Source organism: Centruroides sculpturatus, unplaced genomic scaffold, assembly GCF_000671375.1.
Source record: "Centruroides sculpturatus isolate CEXI.00-Female unplaced genomic scaffold, Cexi_2.0 scaffold1046, whole genome shotgun sequence".
Lineage (NCBI taxonomy): Eukaryota > Metazoa > Arthropoda > Arachnida > Scorpiones > Buthidae > Centruroides > Centruroides sculpturatus.
In genome coordinates this window covers 194,319-215,945 of record NW_019385209.1, presented here as the reverse complement: position 1 = coordinate 215,945, position 21,627 = coordinate 194,319, and the positions used below count along the sequence as shown (strand labels likewise).

The following is a 21,627-nucleotide window of genomic DNA, read 5'->3' as shown; positions in this document are numbered from 1 at the left end:
TATCTGAGGTTCCCAGAGCATTACGCTCCCATCTTAATCGCTTGGCCATCTGCCTTACAAGGCCGGACATCTTCAATGATCATTCAAACTATGAATGCCATAACAAATGTTTCCTGCTCATCATTATAATCAGAAACCAATTTCAAATCCTGACGCTCTTCTATCTGAAAAATCTAGCAGCGATTTGCTTAAAGTTCCGGCAACATTTGACGGCGTTATCTATCCCCATTATCTCCCCATCCCTCGACCTTTAATCGCTAAAATTTAATAGCATCAATTCTCCTAATACACAAACCTCCCTGCAAAATTTCAGAAATTTTGGACCAAAAGCACAGGAGTATTAAGCTTCAAAGAGAGTGAACAAAATCGTGCACCCCACACATATACACAAACATCCATACATACAGAAAAAAACACCTGGATTATTTTGCATTTCTCGACGTTTCTAGGTGTCCTCAATACAAAAATGGGGGGGGGTGATTTTTTGACCGATCGCAACACTTTTCCTCTGTTAATAATTTCTTAATTAATTGACTTAAACTGTCTTTCTATGTCAAGTTTAGACAAAATATTTTATAATTATTTAAGAAGGAAGTAAAAGTCTGTAAAGCGGAAGTCATCCTATAAGTGCAAAAGATAAATTCACTTTCTTAATATTCAGGTAAAATATTTTATTTTCAGGTAAAGATATTATTACCAGGATCTGGTGAAATGGAGAATGGCACCTCTGCCTCTATTAAATGCCACAAATGTCCTACGACGATAAGACAACGTTGCGAGACCATACCACTACTGGATTAAACATGAAATACATATTTATACTTACATTCAGGTGCAATGGTAAGTAAGGGCTTTTTTTTTCAGATAACGGTGGATTTGTCCTCGAATACCTTTCATTGCCGAGAACCGATCGATAAAATGAATTAACGATTTAATTTATAAAAAGGGAGAAAAAACTAAATTTAAGAACTGCATCGAAGGTTCCTAATCCCGAGAATTTCCAGGTTATTTGAAAATTGTTCTTTTGAGTATCGGGAAAAAATAGCTCTAGACTCGAGACTTTTATAATGTCAAATTTATAAATCTAAAACAGAAAATTACCTTGATTATCCTGTTTTTAATTGTGTGCTACGAAAAATGACGTTAAAACATGGTGAAACCTCGCTTTAGCGCCACTATTTGTTCATCTCTGAAGTTGACCAAAATCGAGATTGGCATTAAACTGAAGAACTTCAAACAATTAAAATTATGCATAATGATGATGAGATTTAAACATGCTTTTGAGTTTCAGTGTGTAAAAATCACTCGATTTGATGATAGCAATGCATGTTGAAATACAAAATTAGAATTTACTCGTAGTAATTGTAGACACGAACAGGGGTCGGTTCTAGGTTTTTCAAGGCCTAGGGCTTATTGAAGTCTAATTGGACCCTATTTTTTGTTAGATTAAGAATTATTATAATAAAATAAATATTACTATAAATTATTATTATTATATTATTAATATTAACTATTTTTTACTATACAACAAGTACTTATTGTTAATGAAGTATTAAAAATTTATGATAATTTAATTTTTGTAAGCCCTTGACACTTGGAGAGGCCAGGGCATAGGCCCTATTAGTCCCTATATAGATCCGTCCCTGGACATGAAGGTGTTTTGTTGCAATTATTCAAATCCCGATTGTCCTGCATGGATAAAAGTTAATGTATCCTTCTTTCACATATCATCAAATATCTCAGAAATTAAACGACACTGTATTACTATGGTTCGTGGATATATTTACACCGAAATAATTACATAAAAACTTCATCGATTCGCTTAAAACTTTGATTTTATAACATTACACCTATTTTATTTTTTCAAACACGACGTAGTGCAATCATTCGACCACTTGGCATTTTTCATCATTAATAACGCCCCTCCTCAGTCAACTAAAATTAATAAAATGCACACAAATCATAAATGCAATATACATTATAAATATCAAACTGCACACATACCTCAAAATCTGAATCACCTATTTAAACATTTGCGTGACCGGTGTATAATTTACACAAATAATCATCTTCACTTATCTAATAAACAAATATTTATCATTATTCGCGTTACTTAACTTTTAATTTAAGACACCGTTGCGTGTTGTTGCCTTAATTCTTAACTTCAATATTTGGCCTTATAGAAACGGCCTAAACGTGTGCAAGGGGAAAGAATGCCTTCCGGGAGGACTTTTATTTTATGGGTCCGCCACCTTTTCAGGCGTTATCGACATGGAAAAAACCAGGAAAACTCCATGCTGCCAGCCCGTTCGAGCGAGGCGCGAACCCACGACCGAACTCCTAGTGTTCAGGGTCTAGTCCTGTCAAGTGCGGGGAGGACGACCGCTCGCCCACTGGTATTTGGCTCTTCTTCTTTGTTTATATGGAGAATTTAGCATTTGTTGTTTCTTGTATTGCCGTTCCTATTTCAATACGCCGAACTTTTCTCATTAGCATATTCCTGCATAATAAAATATCTGATATTATTTTTTGATTATTATAGTTGAATTTATATAAAGCAATAATGTATAAATAACCTATTCTTTTTATTTTATTTCATTTCCATCTAATTTTACCTTTAATTTAATTTTTATTTTTTAATATTTCTAACCAATTTTCGTTTATTTTTATTCTTAAATTTTTCTTTATACATTTTAGTTAACTGAGGAGGGACGTTATTAAGCCCGAAACGTGTACAAATAACTTATACGTGTATCAACTGAATAAAAGTTAATGATGAAAAATGTCAAGTGGTCGAGTGATTGAACTACATCGTGTTTGAACAAAGAAAAAAAATACCGACACTGTTTCAAGAATGTTAAACATTACACCTTCATTCGCTCATGTCTTCAATTCATAGATATTGAATGGTACTTACTGTATTTGCTAACTGTTATTGTGCTAGATATGGCAATGCAACACGAAGGTGATGCACTGTTTCTACAATCAAGTTTCTCTTTCTTTTGCCACATTTTTAACTTATTTCTGTCACTGGCAGAGAAAAAGTACACACCCATTACATATCCCGAAATTGACCTTTCGGGAATATCTTTCGGGAAGAACTAATTTTGTCCCGTGTTCTATCCCAAAATATCTGGCAATTCCTAGCCGTGCACGAATTAGGAACCAAATAATAGTGTCCTCTGGTTCCACATTGATCGAGTGGCTGGAACCACTCGATTAGTGTTGAACTCGAGAAAAGTTATTCTCATAAATATAATTTTATACGCAGGTTTATCAATATCATTATCATTAGAAATATTATCGAGAATATGTAATTATTTACTAATAATAGCAATAAATTTAATAATAAAAATGATAAAGCAACAAATTAAAATTAGTGACGAAAAATTCACAAAGATAAAAGTATAAACACAAGAATATAGATGATATCGCTTAGATGAAGAAGCAATTAGAGATTTTATCGATTTATATTGATTATACTTAATAATACTTCTAAGTGACTTAGCAGAATTACTTGGTAACACGTCGAAACGTCACTCGACTAAGGCAGTCTAATACAGTGAATCTCAATTTTAAATCGATGGAATCGATAGTATTGTTCAAATGTACAATAGACTAAAACTTGAGTACAGTTATAGTAAAAATTGTAAAACATTTATAAATATATTAAAAACATTTGGAATAATTTACGATAATAGTGAAATCCGCTTTTGTAAATTAAGGAAAGCATTTATGATACTCGTGTGCATTATAACAGTTATCGATTTCGTAGACCTGCTGCTCTTTCATAGATTAAAATGGGCAAACACAGCGGAAGAAGAAATGCAGCTTTGGTATTTCATAACTAGCTTTTCATTAAGACTAAGATATATTGTTATCGTGTCAACTTTCAACGGAAAAAATGCAAGAAAAAATGCCAAGGAAATTCTCGAGAAGTTATGGATGGAAGAATCATATTCCGGATTAACTCCATACCAATTTAAGGTTATAGAATTGTCTAGGATGTTTTCATTCGTTGTTATACCAATTGTGACGTTAGTTTCTATCATTATCAGCGTACATAAGACAGTTCATATATTCGATATTAAAACGTTAATTTTCTTAATTATAACGTCTTTAATAACGTTTGTCGTACCGAATACATTTAACCTGTGCAGTTTATTGTATTACTCTTTTGTTTGTGTGTGTTTGAAATGGAAATTTGAACGCCTGTACGTAGCATCTAACTGGAAGGATGTGTACAGGATATACAAGAGACATCTTAAGCTTTGTGACATTGTAGACAAAGCAAACATCTTTATTAAGAAGTATATATTTGTTGTATTCCTTGTTTTCATACCAGAAATGTGTTTCAACTTGTGCCTGCTTGTAAAGACCACAAATATTTTACATTATTTCTCTTATTACTTCATTATTATAATGATTATCTGGACTGTTTACAATGTGTTTTCTTTTATAATCTTGTGTCNTGATGCTTAAAAAAGAATAAATTTAACATGAAGACTGAGTGATTTTAAGTCTGGTTAGTCTGACTCTGAGTCTGATTAGTTAGAGTGATTAAATTAGCTAGGTGTATACTGTAAAATATGTTGATTTTTGTCTAAATTTTGATTTGTTGATTTCTGTAAGATTTTCTTATTTTTTATTAACCCTCAATACCGAAATAATCCCGGGATCCAGGGATTGACTAAGTATAATCCCGAAATCCCGGGATTAGAAATAAGGACCGGGATCGAATTCCCTAGCTATGTAGTATGTAGTTTTTGTGAGTAATAGAAATAACAAACTTTGTGAAACAAGAAAAATTTTCAAATATTTTACAGTTTACATTGTTTAACATTACAAACTAATTTACCATACTAAAATGTCTTTGTCCGTTTTGGCTTGGTGAATCAGCTCGTAATAAAACGAAATGTATAATAGAATCTGAACAGTCGATCAGAAATAAGCTGCATCATTTTGTATTATTCAGTTTTTTTAGTCTTTTGGATGCTGAGAGTGCTTTTTTCCACTATCAAATCACAATTGCAGCTAGGTTAAAAATTGGAGCAACTGGGCGGTGCGGAACGGAACCGGAAATATTCGGAAGAGATCGCTGGTAAAATTTTCTGGGATTCCTACTCCGAACTCGAACCGAATTCTCCGGAGCGGCAGACTGCATTAGAAATGTCCAAATATTGGTTTTAAATGTTTTCATTTGTTATCATTTTGTCGCGATTAAAACATTCAAACTTTATTAAAAATTTAAAAAATTAATTTAATTATCAAATTTAATATTTGGAACTGATATATATGTATTTTTTCAGATTGGGAGTGCCGTATTTACATATTTCATCATTATTTTACAATTTCAATCTTACGAAATTTAATCAAAATGAATTTTAAATAAATACTTATTATTAGAATTTTATGTTTATTCAAATCATTTTATTACGATTCATAACAGTTTCTCTAAAATTTTAACTTTCAAAATGGCGCATGTTGTCTCCTATATGTATTTCGGTAATTTTACTTCTTCCGAAATAAAGTCGAATCGAAAAAAATTAATAGAACGGAGGATAACGCGAAAAAGATAATTGTTGGAGATTAATTTGTGAAGTGAATAGTGTTAGTAATATACGTAGAAGCGTAGATATTCGATGTAAATAGAGAGATTACAAAAGCGTTTCAAAGATAAAAGGCTAGTCAAATTTTTATATAATTCATTATAACAATTCTATTTATAATTTTAACATGATTAATCTACGGATTCGGGCTTGGTTGATAACATGTAATTATAGCAGAGTTTGTGGAGATGACAAGAACTACTTTCCACGTGGTCTAGTGGCTAGGATACCTGGCTTTCACCCAGGAGGCCCGGGTTCGATTCCCGGCGTGGGAAATTTTTTCGTTGCTGCGTGTTTTAATCACCCACGTTACGGATGTTGTGTTTTTTTTTTCTTTTTCGAATCTAGTAGAAGCAATCCTTCAGGCCTATTTTCGCGACCTGAATTGTCACTGAAATTTTTGCAGACGGATTTGCATGTTTGAGTGGGAGGGAAAAAAGTAATCGGCAGCGCCAAGTCGCAGTGACGATTGCCAATACAGCGAGTTCCCACGCCGGCAATCGAACCCGGGCCACCTGGATGAGAGCCAGGTATCCTCACCACTAGACTACATGAGAGCACGAATTTTCCAAAACTACAATCTCTTTTCGCTTCACGTAGAATTCAGCGGTTGGGAAAGCCACGAATATTCGCTAAGCTCGAGGATTCGAGATTTCTCACGTTTACTTTTTGTTCTAAGGCTACACGAGAGCAAACTATTCGGAACGGACAGCATCTTTCACAAGTGCTGAAGAACTCTTTCAATTAGCGGCGGCCGACATGTCGCAGGCTTCATTCACGGAAGGACACCGAAAGTAAAGTTCGATTTACACTGGACGGGAGGGCGCGAGAGCGTAGATGGCAAACAAAGCAAACGAGAAGAGCGGAGCGAATCTCGTTTACACTGAAACTGGCGCCACGAGTTCCAGTTTCGCACTTTTACCAATTGATAGCGTTTTAAAAGTTCGATACATTATGCAGTTGGCACGTTACCGTTTCCCATTTTGTCTACTGTGAAGTGTAAGTCTATCGAAATTTAATCATATAGCCTACCAGCAGTTAATAGATGATCGGCACGGCTCTATTGTTATAGGAAAAGTATGATGTACAGGGGCAAGACACTACTAGTCCGAGGTTGAGAGCATATGTTTTAAATTAATAAATTAAAAATCTGATTAAAAATTGCAACCTGCCATTATAACGATGGAGGAATAAATAATCGCTGATTTCAATATAAATCTTTTTAATTATTTGCTGCCGTTTTTGCTGCTGTGAGTCGAGAACTGTAATTGAGATGAAAACGTTGATTTCATTGATTCGTTCTTGCCAATGCGTTCTAGCTCTCGCGTACTCTCATTGGCTGAGATAAAAATTTTTAACTGGCTTGGCGAGATTACGTACGCTGACGTTTCGTCCATAGCTCTCTTCGCTTTGTTACGTTACGCGTCCAGTGTAAATCACGCTAAAATTTCATACGAGCAATCTGCCGACTCGAGCAACATGTATTTAAATTTTCTGCGAGACGTGCTTGTCCAAAATCGCTCATTTCAGCCATTGAGTTGCGTAAAAGTTTCGCGGAAACACTGTCCGGGTGTTTCGCCAACATTTCCCAATCGCGGTGTTCGTAAATCCACTGATTAGACTAATTCCGAGATTACTGACGTGAAAATTTTACCACAAATTTCAGTGAAGGTTTACAAATCCCGAGATATTAAGAACGAAATCAGCGAATTCGATAATCTCGACACTAGCGTTGCTAGAAAATTTCTTTATACGTTTCTTGATTGGATACTTCGGAATGACGTAACACGCGCTCAGATAAAAACGTGGCAGACAGCAAGAAACGAAGTCGACGACCTAATTTTTCAAAAACTGTAATACTGGTGACATAGGATGATTTCTTCTTGTATTGTAATGAAGGCAAGAGGTGCCCGATTTCGTCACATACATGTACAACAGCTCTTTAAGAGAGCCTATGTCTTTCAATAAACAGTTGGTCGTCAAACTTTTCAATAGGATTGGATCGATCACAAATTAATCGTCGTGGAATTCGTGAGTAATTTCGTATTATTTCTTATCCATACACGTACTCTGCAAAGTAAGACAAATCTTCCTCCATGATTACCGATATTATAGCACTAATCGGACGAATTTGCTGGATTAGTTACTAATGGCAGATCACGTCTAATCTTACTCTTGGAACGCAAAATCAGTTAATCTGTATTTAAGATAGTCGTTAATCCTGCGATTTGTCTAATCGTCTGTCGATGAAATAGGGGGGAAATAGTTAAAGTAGATTGTTCTATTATCTGTTTTCGTGATTGGATGCATCGTAACCCCTCAATACCGAAATAATCCCGGGATCCCGGGATTGACTAAGTATAATCCCGAAATCCCGGGATTAGAAATAAGGACCGGGATCGAATTCCCTAGCTATGTAGTATGTAGTTTTTGCGAGTAATAGAAATAACAAACTTTGTAAAACAAGAAAAATTTTCAAATATTTTACAGTTTACATTGTTTAACATTACAAACTAATTTACAATACTAAAATGNTCAAATAATAATAATTTTAATTTAAATAATTTATTTTTAAGGTTAATTTTTTTATGAAGAGATTAACTGGTCCTAAGATTGGTTTCACGTGTTTGGATATTTTTGTAGTAACTGAAACAGCAATAGCTACAGTATGTATATTTAAGTATTTTTCCGGTTACAGAATATATAAGATAAATTCATAATATAGATAATAATAGTAAGTTAATATAAGTAATTAGTAATATGAATGGCCGAGTCAATTACTGTAATTACCCAGGAATTTTCTTAGGGGTGGTCTATCCCGGTCCATCCCTCACCATCCGGATGTCCCATTTTGAACCTGGCCTAACTCGTGATGACTACGGGAAAGGTCCTCTTAGTGCCCATAGGCTAAGCGTTAAATATATATAAATAATAGGCTATATAAAAATAATCAATATTAAGAATTTATGTAATGAATGAGGGGTAAGTTGTTCTTAATCTTTAGCTAATACTATATACATATTCATATATCTATCTGTTTATTTTACTCACTTTATTCATAAAGTTTTCAGAGAAGAGTGAGGTCCACATTTGTGGTTAGTTCAGGCCTCATATAATTTCTTCTGTCAAGCTCTGCGAATATATTTGAAATTTTGGATAGGATGAGGAGTATTTGTAGGAGGATTATTTGGCTGCAATTCTCAAATTGCAGACCTATACATTTCCACTGTTTGTCTGCTTTTCGTTAATCTTGAGATCGGATAAACGAAGATCAGACCAGATATGGAAAGGTTAGGAATCGTGGGCTTCTATTATATTTACCTGAACGTCCGGGCTGGACCGGAAGTCACGTGATTTCAATTCATAAGTTTCTCCAGTACGGACTTAGATAGATAGATGATTAGATAGATAGATTAGATAGATGACAGGCATGACTCGGTTGTTATCAGGAGAAGTATGATATACAGGGACAAGGCACCACTAAAATCCACATCAGATATGGAAGTATGAGAGTTCGGAGATCCCGATTAACTATTGATTCACTGATTTATGAACTATGACAGTTAGAAAAAGAAATAAAATGTTATCGCCTAATTTCTTAAATTTGAATAAAAACAATATAAACTCGTTGTTATATCAATTGGTAAACTAAGAGACAGATAAACATAGTTTGGATCTGAGAGGGAAGAGATTGAACTTACACCAGTCACAAAGGTGAGCCTCATCTCTCTCCTAAAGCCATAAAAAATACAACCAGTTATCAAAAAAAACCTTAAATTCATATCGCTTCTGTATCAAGTTTTTACTAATTTTGGCGATGTCTATGTCTCCGGAGTGGAGACCGAATGGCTCTGCTGGTCCTCCCGTCTAAGGGATGAACTCTTTTCGTTCTGTGGTGCACCAGTGCCCGAATGGATAGAAACCCTTTATAATGGTCGCGGTTTTCCGCCTCACCAACGGGGTGGCCATTTGCAGTTTTTTTAGTTTTTTTTTATGTGTCTTACATCTAAACAGGGACCAGTTTCCCGTAGAGACTTGATACATCGCTCACGTGTTGCGTTGCCTTATTCCACAAAACCAAACTTCATTGAAAGTCCTTCCGGGAAACATCCATCTTTAGCGGATTGTCTACATATTTTGCCTTATCATATCCAGGAATGGGTAGTCGGCAGAAAAATACATGACTCCCGACTTCCATAAAAATATTCGACTCCTCGACTCCCGACTCCGATTCCCATCCCTGATCCTATCTGCCTACATTCCTTTTCAACCGGCGGATACTAAGGGGCCCTTTCTGAATGTCCTTCATAAATAGAACTAGGCTTACAATGAGGGCAGGTGAAAGTCAAAGGTTATCCGACGAATCCGGTTGTTCATCCATGCTCGTATCTGAACCTAGATCCAAACGGGAATCTTGCTTGGTGGCTCGTTCCAGCCTCCTCGTCTCACTTTGGATGGTCTGAATCGAGTTCTGCTCTCCCACAGCTATCCAGTTTATGATTAACACCAAAATATTGCATTTTATAAATAAAAAACAATACTAAAAGTATGCTAAAACTGTTATATTTAAGAGAATATTTTGTTGTATTTTAAGTATTTCTCTCATTTTCCATTGCCAAGTGTATGCTTTTGATCATACGAAATTTTCAATTCTTGAAACGGGTGAAAAAATTCATAGAAGTAAGACAGTTTGTGGATTCGATGCATATTTAATTAATTAATTAATTTATTTATTTACACAGAAAAGACATTATGGCCATTTATATGCAAAATATCCAGATAGTAATTGACGTTGCGTGAAAACAATACTATTACGTAATAATATTCTATTACACAATATCTTTTTAAAAGCTAATAGCCTGATAAACATTAAAACTATGCCGGAAAGCTGGGGAAGTTAAAGAGTTAGTCTATCTCTCTGAGTATATACAAAAGGCCTATATATAGGCCTAGATTGTCTATATATACTGTATAAGGATGGCGGAAAAAGCCAAAAACAAATTATTTACATATACGCATATAATATCTTTATTTTTGGCTTTTTTCGCCCTGTGTACACTAAGAGGGTCTTTTTCAAGCAACCATCGTGGTTTCGGCCTATCCGTCAATATAGGATGTCAATATAGGAAGTCTGATGGTAAGGAACAGGACCAGATAAATCCCAGATAGACCGCCCGATAAAACGGATATCTTTAGAGAAACTCTACACATCGATTCGACAACTACCCACGTAGAAAAATACGCACGTACAGTAAATTTCACGTAAAGATGTATGCGAGATTTTAAGTACTATATACAATTCTGATTTATTATGAATATATTAATTCATTGCTATACAAAAGTGGTTGTGTATGAAAGGTATGAAAGAGCGTTTTAATTTCCCATTCCCTTAGTTCCGGGATGCCGCGATTCTATGAAGTCATGGTTGTAGGAACTTCAGTCGGATCCTTTACAACTGAATTACAACAGTTCAAAAAATATTATTGGGCTGCAATTTGAAAAAAATTTGTAGATCTATAAATGCCCACTGTCGTTTGTCTGTCTGTCTGTCCTTCCTCAATTTCAAGGACTGAGTTAGATACATGAAAGACGAAACCGGATATGGAAATACTAGGGACAGGCAGCCCCGATTAATTATATACAAACTTTCGGTGCAAACCGGAAGTTACGTTACTTCAATTCAAAAATTTTCTCCTAATAAGAGTTAGATAGATGACCGACACGACTCTACTACTAACAGGAAAATTATAAAGTACAGCGGCAAGACAATATATTTTAAATTAAACAAATTAAAAATTGCAACCCGGCGTTATTTATTTATTGTGAGATCAATTATTGCTCGTTAAGACAAACTCATAACAATAATTTTACGCTCACTATGTTATGGTACAGTACATTATTTCATAAAGTAGCGTTAATGTACGACTCTATAACATAATATTTAATATGTTAATTATGGGAATTAATTAATTTAATTTATTTATTTAATAATTTATTTAATTTATTAATTTATTTCAAGACGATATGATTATTTAATTTATTTCAAGACGATATGATTATTTAATTTATTTCAAGACGATATGATTAGACAAACGATTTAATAAAACGTTAAACGTTTTAAATTAATTAAATAAATTAATTAAACGTTTTCGAATACTAATTGCCTTATATATTTATTTATAAGGCACTAAAGGCAATTAGTATGATTAACACGAAACATTACAAGTGATGTTAGCCTTTAAGGAGAGACAAATTCTTAATTTGCTGAGCCTGAATGAGTTAAATCTGAATTCTTATAGCAGTTGCCAGAGACCTTGCCATAGTGTAACCACAAACAGACCTTACAGATTAAAATACATTATAGATTCTATTCTAACTTTTCACGTTACAAATCTTTTCTGTCCTTTTAAAACAATATCATATACCAACGATTATGGACATGTAATATAATACGCATAATGTGATTATCACATTATGCATATCAATATGATTAATTTAATATGTTTTACATTATTACTTTCCCGGCTCTGTTCTATATAACAACGAATGCAAATACAGTATAGGTTATGTCAACAGTAATTTCGAAAGTTAAAAACATTAATTAATCAATATTAGATATTAAAAACGTTTTTATTAAACATTTAATTGTAAATAGTAAAGCCATTGCAAAATGTGTCATTTAATTGTTAGTGGATAATAAAAAAAACGAGCAGAAATTATTGTGACATCGTTACAATGATGGGAAGCAATTTTTAATCATACTGTATTTTTATTTTAATTTACTCATTTATTTAATCTAGAGCATATGCTCTCGATTTTAGTAGTGTTTTGCCCTTGTATATCATACATTTTCTAATAACAACAGAGTCATACTGGTAATCCATTTAACTCCGTTCTGAGAAAATTTTGAATTAAATTCACGTCTCTTCCGTTTTAGTCCGGAAATTCGTATGCAGTTAATCTGGGCCTCCTGCCCCTAAGCTTTTCATATTTGCTTTTGATTTTTATCTGTCTAACATCGTTCTCGAGATTAAGGAGGGACAGGCAGACAACAGACGGACGACAATGGGAATTTACAGGTTTACAATTTTTTCAAATTACAGCCTTATCGTTATAATAGTTTTACTAACAAAGCACGCAGTGTATAAAATATAAAATGGGTCAGCCACATGGTTTTTCTTTATTTTTCTGTCTGAGAATTGTGAGAACTCTGGGCCTTGTGTTTTATTTATATCCATCATGGGTTGACGGCCAGAACGATTAAAGTGGCAGCCTACCGCTCAGGGAAACCGGGAAGGAATCTGGACGAGTCGATAAACAGATACGTCTCGTGCCGTTCCTCATCACCAACCTGCTATACCATTGTGGATCTGGCCGAACCCATAATGGACTTGCTAAAAATTGACTCTCTTAGTGTTCAAGGGTCGGAAAGAATTATAAAAAAAAACGCTTCGTGTGTTTTCAAGCCCACAATGGGGCTGCCAGTGTTGAGGGACGGGTTTCGATATATCCGGAATGGATCGCCTATAAAAAAATTCTTAGGCTTCCTCAGTTAGATTCTATCTTGTGTCTCCAGAGCAGTAGGCTAATACCTTAGCCAGCTTGGTCATCCGGATGATTGTGCAAAAAGAACATCCAATTACTTCTGAAGGATTCAAGTTTGAGTCAAATCTAAATTCTTTTAACTTATCATGGGTATTTTAGATCGAGGTTACAATCATCATGCTTCATCTTCACCGGCCAATTCCATTATATTGATCGAATGGTTTGCAAAGGGGTGGCTTACCGCAGTGATGAATCCGGATTCAAAAAGAAACGAAATTTTCAGAAAATTGGGTCATCATTCCCTATCCTTAATCTATGCAACCAACTTCATTTTAGATGAAATATGTCCGAAATAGAGAGAAATGAATAACAATCGAACAACCCCTAACGTATGGCCAACAACTTATCCTCGGATTGCCGCTCTGTGTGGAAGCTGTGACCATCTGAATTTTCACGAATGCTGGAAGTCTTTTGCACTTCAACTCAGGATTGGGGTCTATTCATAGCAGTTTCTTGATTTCATGTGACTTTTCCCATGAATCTACACGTGGACGGGATGTGGAATATGTCGGTCCCGAAGCAATGGGCTTTTAGATCTCAATACTGTATGACATCCGTACACCCAATATACAATGAATAAAGTCTTCGTGTTGGATAGAACGAAGATATGCTATGTATAGAGGATTTGATCCCGGGATCTCGAAAATCGGGATCCCGGGATCCCGACCACTTTTCAGTCCCAAAATTTTCGGGATTAAGTTTTCCTAATCCCGAGATTTTCGGGATTGACATCATTTTAAAAAAAGTTGCAAAATAGACTGCATGAAGCGAAACGTTCAGTGCCAGTGCTTTTAACAGAATTGCTTGCCTATCATTTTAATATAAAATACAAGAAATTTTATTCCAAGCAAGCAGCAGAAATTAACCTAGCGGGCTTGCGATGCTTGCTTGGAATAAAACTTCTTGTATTTTCAACTAAAATGATAGGCAAGCAGTTCTCACTGGGTTACTTGGTAATATACTTCATTTTTGTATTTTTGAATTTTCGCGGGCGCCAATCGATTTTCTGGCGCAGTCGAGAGCACTACTCAGTGCGTTTTACCTGTCAATGTGTCAGCCATCTTGTTTTGCCAGTGTGGTTAATATAGACCCGACGCCTCTCGCTTAGGGGGGTCGACCTTAGGTGAAAAGGTTACGACCCCCGCCTTGCCCGTGATCTGTCAGGATGATGCGAGAAAGTCTTTTTACGTTTGGGAGTAGTGGTTTGCTGGATGCTGAGAGACTCACACAGAGACCGAATTTACAAAATTAACGTGTTTATTTTTAGAAAGGCATGCTTACAATGATCGAAACAATCGGGATTGTAGCCTTTACTCCTACAATCCCGATCTGTGTCGACCGGACTGTTTTCTTCCAACCTCCCCGTGTCCTCGAAGCTATAACTAGAACGGGCTTATAAGTATTTACTAACGATTCCTCCAACTTCCATCAAACCTAAACGCGTTTTCTCAGCAGCTGCATATATGTGCAACAAATTGAGAAGCAGACTTGGTGATGAGACACAGGATGCGTTGTTATTTCTCAGATCATATTTTCGCAATTCAAATTAGAATGTTCCTATTAGATTAGTTTTCTTTATATTTAAGAAAAATGTGACTGATTAATATTATTTTTAAATACTTTTTGCTAAGAAACTTATCTTACTACCTACTTACTAGGTTGCTATATGAAAGTAGTCTATTTAGTCGATGTTAAGAGAGATTTTTGTTAATTTTCAACGTTTATTTGCATAGTTTGTTACATAAAGGTTTTTTCAATTTATGTGAGTTTAAAGAGATCTCAGTGATGCTTAAAAAAGAATAAATTTAACATGAAGACTGAGTGATTTTAAGTCTGGTTAGTCTGACTCTGAGTCTGATTAGTTAGAGTGATTAAATTAGCTAGGTGTATACTGTAAAATATGTTGATTTTTGTCTAAATTTTGATTTGTTGATTTCTGTAAGATTTTCTTATTTTTTATTAACCCTCAATACCGAAATAATCCCGGGATCCAGGGATTGACTAAGTATAATCCCGAAATCCCGGGATTAGAAATAAGGACCGGGATCGAATTCCCTAGCTATGTAGTATGTAGTTTTTGTGAGTAATAGAAATAACAAACTTTGTGAAACAAGAAAAATTTTCAAATATTTTACAGTTTACATTGTTTAACATTACAAACTAATTTACCATACTAAAATGTCTTTGTCCGTTTTGGCTTGGTGAATCAGCTCGTAATAAAACGAAATGTATAATAGAATCTGAACAGTCGATCAGAAATAAGCTGCATCATTTTGTATTATTCAGTTTTTTTAGTCTTTTGGATGCTGAGAGTGCTTTTTTCCACTATCAAATCACAATTGCAGCTAGGTTAAAAATTGGAGCAACTGGGCGGTGCGGAACGGAACCGGAAATATTCGGAAGAGATCGCTGGTAAAATTTTCTGGGATTCCTACTCCGAACTCGAACCGAATTCTCCGGAGCGGCAGACTGCATTAGAAATGTCCAAATATTGGTTTTAAATGTTTTCATTTGTTATCATTTTGTCGCGATTAAAACATTCAAACTTTATTAAAAATTTTAAAAAATTAATTTAATTATCAAATTTAATATTTGGAACTGATATATATGTATTTTTTCAGATTGGGAGTGCCGTATTTACATATTTCATCATTATTTTACAATTTCAATCTTACGAAATTTAATCAAAATGAATTTTAAATAAATACTTATTATTAGAATTTTATGTTTATTCAAATCATTTTATTACGATTCATAACAGTTTCTCTAAAATTTTAACTTTCAAAATGGCGCATGTTGTCTCCTATATGTATTTCGGTAATTTTACTTCTTCCGAAATAAAGTCGAATCGAAAAAAATTAATAGAACGGAGGATAACGCGAAAAAGATAATTGTTGGAGATTAATTTGTGAAGTGAATAGTGTTAGTAATATACGTAGAAGCGTAGATATTCGATGTAAATAGAGAGATTACAAAAGCGTTTCAAAGATAAAAGGCTAGTCAAATTTTTATATAATTCATTATAACAATTCTATTTATAATTTTAACATGATTAATCTACGGATTCGGGCTTGGTTGATAACATGTAATTATAGCAGAGTTTGTGGAGATGACAAGAACGACTTTCCACGTGGTCTAGTGGCTAGGATACCTGGCTTTCACCCAGGAGGCCCGGGTTCGATTCCCGGCGTGGGAAATTTTTTCGTTGCTGCGTGTTTTAATCACCCACGTTACGGATGTTGTGTTTTTTTTTTCTTTTTCGAATCTAGTAGAAGCAATCCTTCAGGCCTATTTTCGCGACCTGAATTGTCACTGAAATTTTTGCAGACGGATTTGCATGTTTGAGTGGGAGGGAAAAAAGTAATCGGCAGCGCCAAGTCGCAGTGACGATTGCCAATACAGCGAGTTCCCACGCCGGCAATCGAACCCGGGCCACCTGGATGAGAGCCAGGTATCCTCACCACTAGACTACATGAGAGCACGAATTTTCCAAAACTACAATCTCTTTTCGCTTCACGTAGAATTCAGCGGTTGGGAAAGCCACGAATATTCGCTAAGCTCGAGGATTCGAGATTTCTCACGTTTACTTTTTGTTCTAAGGCTACACGAGAGCAAACTATTCGGAACGGACAGCATCTTTCACAAGTGCTGAAGAACTCTTTCAATTAGCGGCGGCCGACATGTCGCAGGCTTCATTCACGGAAGGACACCGAAAGTAAAGTTCGATTTACACTGGACGGGAGGGCGCGAGAGCGTAGATGGCAAACAAAGCAAACGAGAAGAGCGGAGCGAATCTCGTTTACACTGAAACTGGCGCCACGAGTTCCAGTTTCGCACTTTTACCAATTGATAGCGTTTTAAAAGTTCGATACATTATGCAGTTGGCACGTTACCGTTTCCCATTTTGTCTACTGTGAAGTGTAAGTCTATCGAAATTTAATCATATAGCCTACCAGCAGTTAATAGATGATCGGCACGGCTCTATTGTTATAGGAAAAGTATGATGTACAGGGGCAAGACACTACTAGTCCGAGGTTGAGAGCATATGTTTTAAATTAATAAATTAAAAATCTGATTAAAAATTGCAACCTGCCATTATAACGATGGAGGAATAAATAATCGCTGATTTCAATATAAATCTTTTTAATTATTTGCTGCCGTTTTTGCTGCTGTGAGTCGAGAACTGTAATTGAGATGAAAACGTTGATTTCATTGATTCGTTCTTGCCAATGCGTTCTAGCTCTCGCGTACTCTCATTGGCTGAGATAAAAATTTTTAACTGGCTTGGCGAGATTACGTACGCTGACGTTTCGTCCATAGCTCTCTTCGCTTTGTTACGTTACGCGTCCAGTGTAAATCACGCTAAAATTTCATACGAGCAATCTGCCGACTCGAGCAACATGTATTTAAATTTTCTGCGAGACGTGCTTGTCCAAAATCGCTCATTTCAGCCATTGAGTTGCGTAAAAGTTTCGCGGAAACACTGTCCGGGTGTTTCGCCAACATTTCCCAATCGCGGTGTTCGTAAATCCACTGATTAGACTAATTCCGAGATTACTGACGCGAAAATTTTACCACAAATTTCAGTGAAGGTTTACTAAATCCCGAGATATTAAGAACGAAATCAGCGAATTCGATAATCTCGACAGTAGCGTTGCTAGAAAATTTCCTTATACATTTCTTGATTGGATACTTCGGAATGACGTAACACGCGCTCAGATAAAAACGTGGCAGACAGCAAGAAACGAAGTCGACGACCTAATTTTTCAAAAACTGTAATACTGGTGACATAGGATGATTTCTTCTTGTATTGTAATGAAGGCAAGAGGTGCCCGATTTCGTCACATACATGTACAACAGCTCTTTAAGAGAGCCTATGTCTTTCAATAAACAGTTGGTCGTCAAACTTTTCAATAGGATTGGATCGATCACAAATTAATCGTCGTGGAATTCGTGAGTAATTTCGTATTATTTCTTATCCATACACGTACTCTGCAAAGTAAGACAAATCTTCCTCCATGATTACCGATATTATAGCACTAATCGGACGAATTTGCTGGATTAGTTACTAATGGCAGATCACGTCTAATCTTACTCTTGGAACGCAAAATCAGTTAATCTGTATTTAAGATAGTCGTTAATCCTGCGATTTGTCTAATCGTCTGTCGATGAAATAGGGGGGAAATAGTTAAAGTAGATTGTTCTATTATCTGTTTTCGTGATTGGATGCATCGTAACGGAATGTCGATCTGGTCTCCAATATATTCTTGAAGAATCGCCTGGCATTCGTGGCTCAGCTCAGTCGGTTAGAGCATCGTGCTAATAACGCGAAGGCCGTGGGTTCGACCCCCACACGAGCCAATTCTTTTATTTTGCACATTCCTAACGTGGTGAACAGATTTCACTACTAACGTTGTTTTTTTCTTTTGTTTTCCGACGTAACGACGAATCCCTTGTCGGCTGAACTGCAGACTATTCATTTGGACACGCACCAACGCAGTATTCAGAACGGATGTTTCGGTCAATGCGTACGACTTTCGCAGTAAACCAGAGTTTCGTTTCGTCGTAGCCGTTTGCAAGTCATCGAGTCCTTTATTCATAGAGGAAGCGGACAACGACACAGCCTCGGGGAGTTTCGTTACTAACTCGAAACAGAGGTTGCACAAATTTTTCGACGGACAGAAGCGGATCGACTGGTGCAGGGTATAGGGATAAATGATAAAGAGCAGGAGTTAGATTGGAACGAGCCAAGAGGTTAAGAGAATTCAATAGGATGCTTTCGCGAATACGGTCCCACGTTCTTTGAAGTTTGCACGTCGAATTTTTTTTTTTTTTTTTTTGTTTAAATGTGTGTATTGGTAATTTCGTGGGATTTTAAAAATTTTAAATCAAAGGAAAAAGTTTAAAAACTTAAAAAATTGGAGTACTTTAGTCACATCAAGTTGACAACGTGACTATGACTAATAGTGAGGGCGCCGAAGTAAAAAAAATCGTCCATCAAAAGCAATACATATTTGAATTTAAAATCGATTCGCTATTCTAAACATAACGAATCAATTTTAAATTCAAATCTGTATTCTGCATTTCGAATTTGTTGTTGTTTGACTTCAGATAATTCAAAATGAAGAAAGTCATAAACTACAATTTGATTAAAAAAATTACTCGGTACCTGAGAGCAACTGAAATGGTGATATTTTTAAATTGTTTTCCCTTTATTTTTTTATAATTTTAAATAACTAACTGAAATAATTTTTCGATTAATTTAACTATAACTTAATTCGAAGTTAGAATTTTTACGGCCGAATAGCCGAAGTGATTAAGATGTCGGCTTAATACACTGGGGATCGAATCCGGGTAGTTAATCTGTGTAGCCGAAAACATCCAATAATTTTTCATGGTAGATCTGTTCCGGATCTTGTCTTTCACCCTGCCGTCCTATTGCGGGCTTGAACAAATCCGCGATGTCTATGATACAAAATCCCTTTTTAGTGCCTACAGGACGGAAGGAATTCTTTAAAATCTATACAAGTTGAAAAGATATATTTTCATTTTTCTATAGAAATGTATTGCAACATTAGGTAACATAAACTGAATTTCAGAAGTTGCAATAAACGGCTCGGTGGATAAAATGGTGTCAGCCTGTAGCCCCGAGGATGTAGGTTCGAGTGCAGAACGGAAACCTAGAAAGTTTTCGTGTCTGTCTTGGATATGTCGAGTCTTGTTCCTCACCTCCATCACGAAGCTAGCTGAACCCATGACGGGCGTGAAAAAAAAAAGGACCGCTCAAAGAGTAGAAGGTATTAGAAGAAAAAATAGAAATAAAATACTATTAGCATTTTTATATTTTTATTCGTAAACATTCAAATCATTAAATATACACTGTGTTACAACATTGTCTCGTGTAACACACATAGCAAGGTGTGACGATTAAAGAGGATACAGCGTTGTGTTAATCATCTAATTTATTATCCACAAAACAACTACTCCTTCGCGATATATCAAACACTGAATATAGATATACTACGAATACTATATCATGACATAATCATGACGATCGGTCAGGTTGGCGGCAGACAATCGCAATCAATCAGATCAATCTCAATTAGCAAGTAGCTACTATGGGGGAAAAGAACTAAATCCCACACGTGGTCATCCGTGAGTTAGTATATTTATTTCGGATGGTGAGCTGCAGGCAATGGACGAGGAGAGATTTGATGTGTAAGTTCTACTTTCACATCAAATTGAAGTTTGAGTCTGCTGTCTGGTTGACATTAATTAAGCAAGGACCCTCATCCTTGATGAGGAGTGCAGATTTATTTCCTTCACGTAGTGGATTTTCTTTATCTCTTCTTGTCATTTATCGGCTGGAGACTCAAATTCACTTTTACGGAGTTTTTCATCTTCCATCTTCTTTTATTGCTAAATGCGCGTTTCATCATTCTCTCCGGATCTCTCATCTATTTCTTGAAATTTCGTCGATGGCCGGAGACTTCTCCAGACTGTCGTAACATTTAATCACCAAAAACGTATTGAGAATCTTGCCAAAAAAGTGCGAATCCTGCAATACACAAGTTTCTTGTGGTCATCTTTTTTTCTTAAAATTTCATTCAAAATTATTACCCTGTAGGTTAAAGCTTAAACTCAACGACGGCCTTTTCCCCAGAAATGAAGCGCAGAAAATAAAAATGTGCTACACAAAATTATTCATCATCATAAGATGATTAATATGAGGACTGTCGTTTTACCTGGTTAATAAACTTGGAAATTTTTCTTAGAAAATATTAAGAACTAACCACGTTTCTATAAGAAACCGCTCCCTATTTAAGTGAAGAAAACACGGGAAAGGCATCTCACGTGAGCACCTGAAATGCTTTTCCCGTGTTTTATTCACTTAAATAGGGCGCGGTTTCTTTACTCACGTGTCTTACTTTGGTAAGGCACGAACCCACGACCAATTACCAATGTTCAGCATAAGAAACAATGTCTTCTGTCTGGGACAATAACTAAAAATTTTCAACATTAAGGAACACGTTTTGGGCGTTTTCTAAACAGAATTCGAATATTTTTAATTTAACACTGTTAGCAAAGGACACTGTTCTTTTTATTTTTTACATACAGTATTTTTAACGTAGGTCGTAGTCTATAATAAAAGATAGCTCTGCGTGTATTTTTAGGAGAATTTTTAAAATTATTTTACATTTTTATTTCTAGATGTCTGCAATGTTTGCTACAATGGCACTTGATAGTTCAGGCACTTGTGATGACGAATCTAGTGTAAGGTATATAAAGGTTATACTGCTGTTGAATTTCTCTGTAATAATACTTCTAGCATGCGAAGACATAATTAGGCCTATGCGCATTCTTTACTTTATTAAATTAGTAATTTTGGTAAGTTACATTGTAATTATTTAAT

The 21,627-nt window shown here is 35.5% G+C and overlaps 5 non-coding genes across 5 annotated transcripts; 3 read left to right on the top strand and 2 right to left on the bottom strand.

The window, feature by feature from the left end:
- The first annotated feature begins 5,812 nt into the window (after nucleotides 1-5,812).
- Nucleotides 5,813-5,884, top strand: Trnae-uuc. Its single transcript has one exon. It is a non-coding gene; the product is annotated as a tRNA-Glu (tRNA).
- Nucleotides 5,885-6,094: 210 nt separating this feature from the next.
- Trnae-cuc lies at nucleotides 6,095-6,166 on the bottom strand. Its single transcript has one exon. It is a non-coding gene; the product is annotated as a tRNA-Glu (tRNA).
- A 10,172-nt stretch (nucleotides 6,167-16,338) lies between these two features.
- Nucleotides 16,339-16,410, top strand: Trnae-uuc. The gene has a single exon. It is a non-coding gene; the product is annotated as a tRNA-Glu (tRNA).
- Nucleotides 16,411-16,620: 210 nt separating this feature from the next.
- Trnae-cuc lies at nucleotides 16,621-16,692 on the bottom strand. The gene has a single exon. It is a non-coding gene; the product is annotated as a tRNA-Glu (tRNA).
- A 1,812-nt stretch (nucleotides 16,693-18,504) lies between these two features.
- On the top strand, nucleotides 18,505-18,575 carry Trnai-aau. The gene has a single exon. It is a non-coding gene; the product is annotated as a tRNA-Ile (tRNA).
- Nucleotides 18,576-21,627: the final 3,052 nt, after the last annotated feature.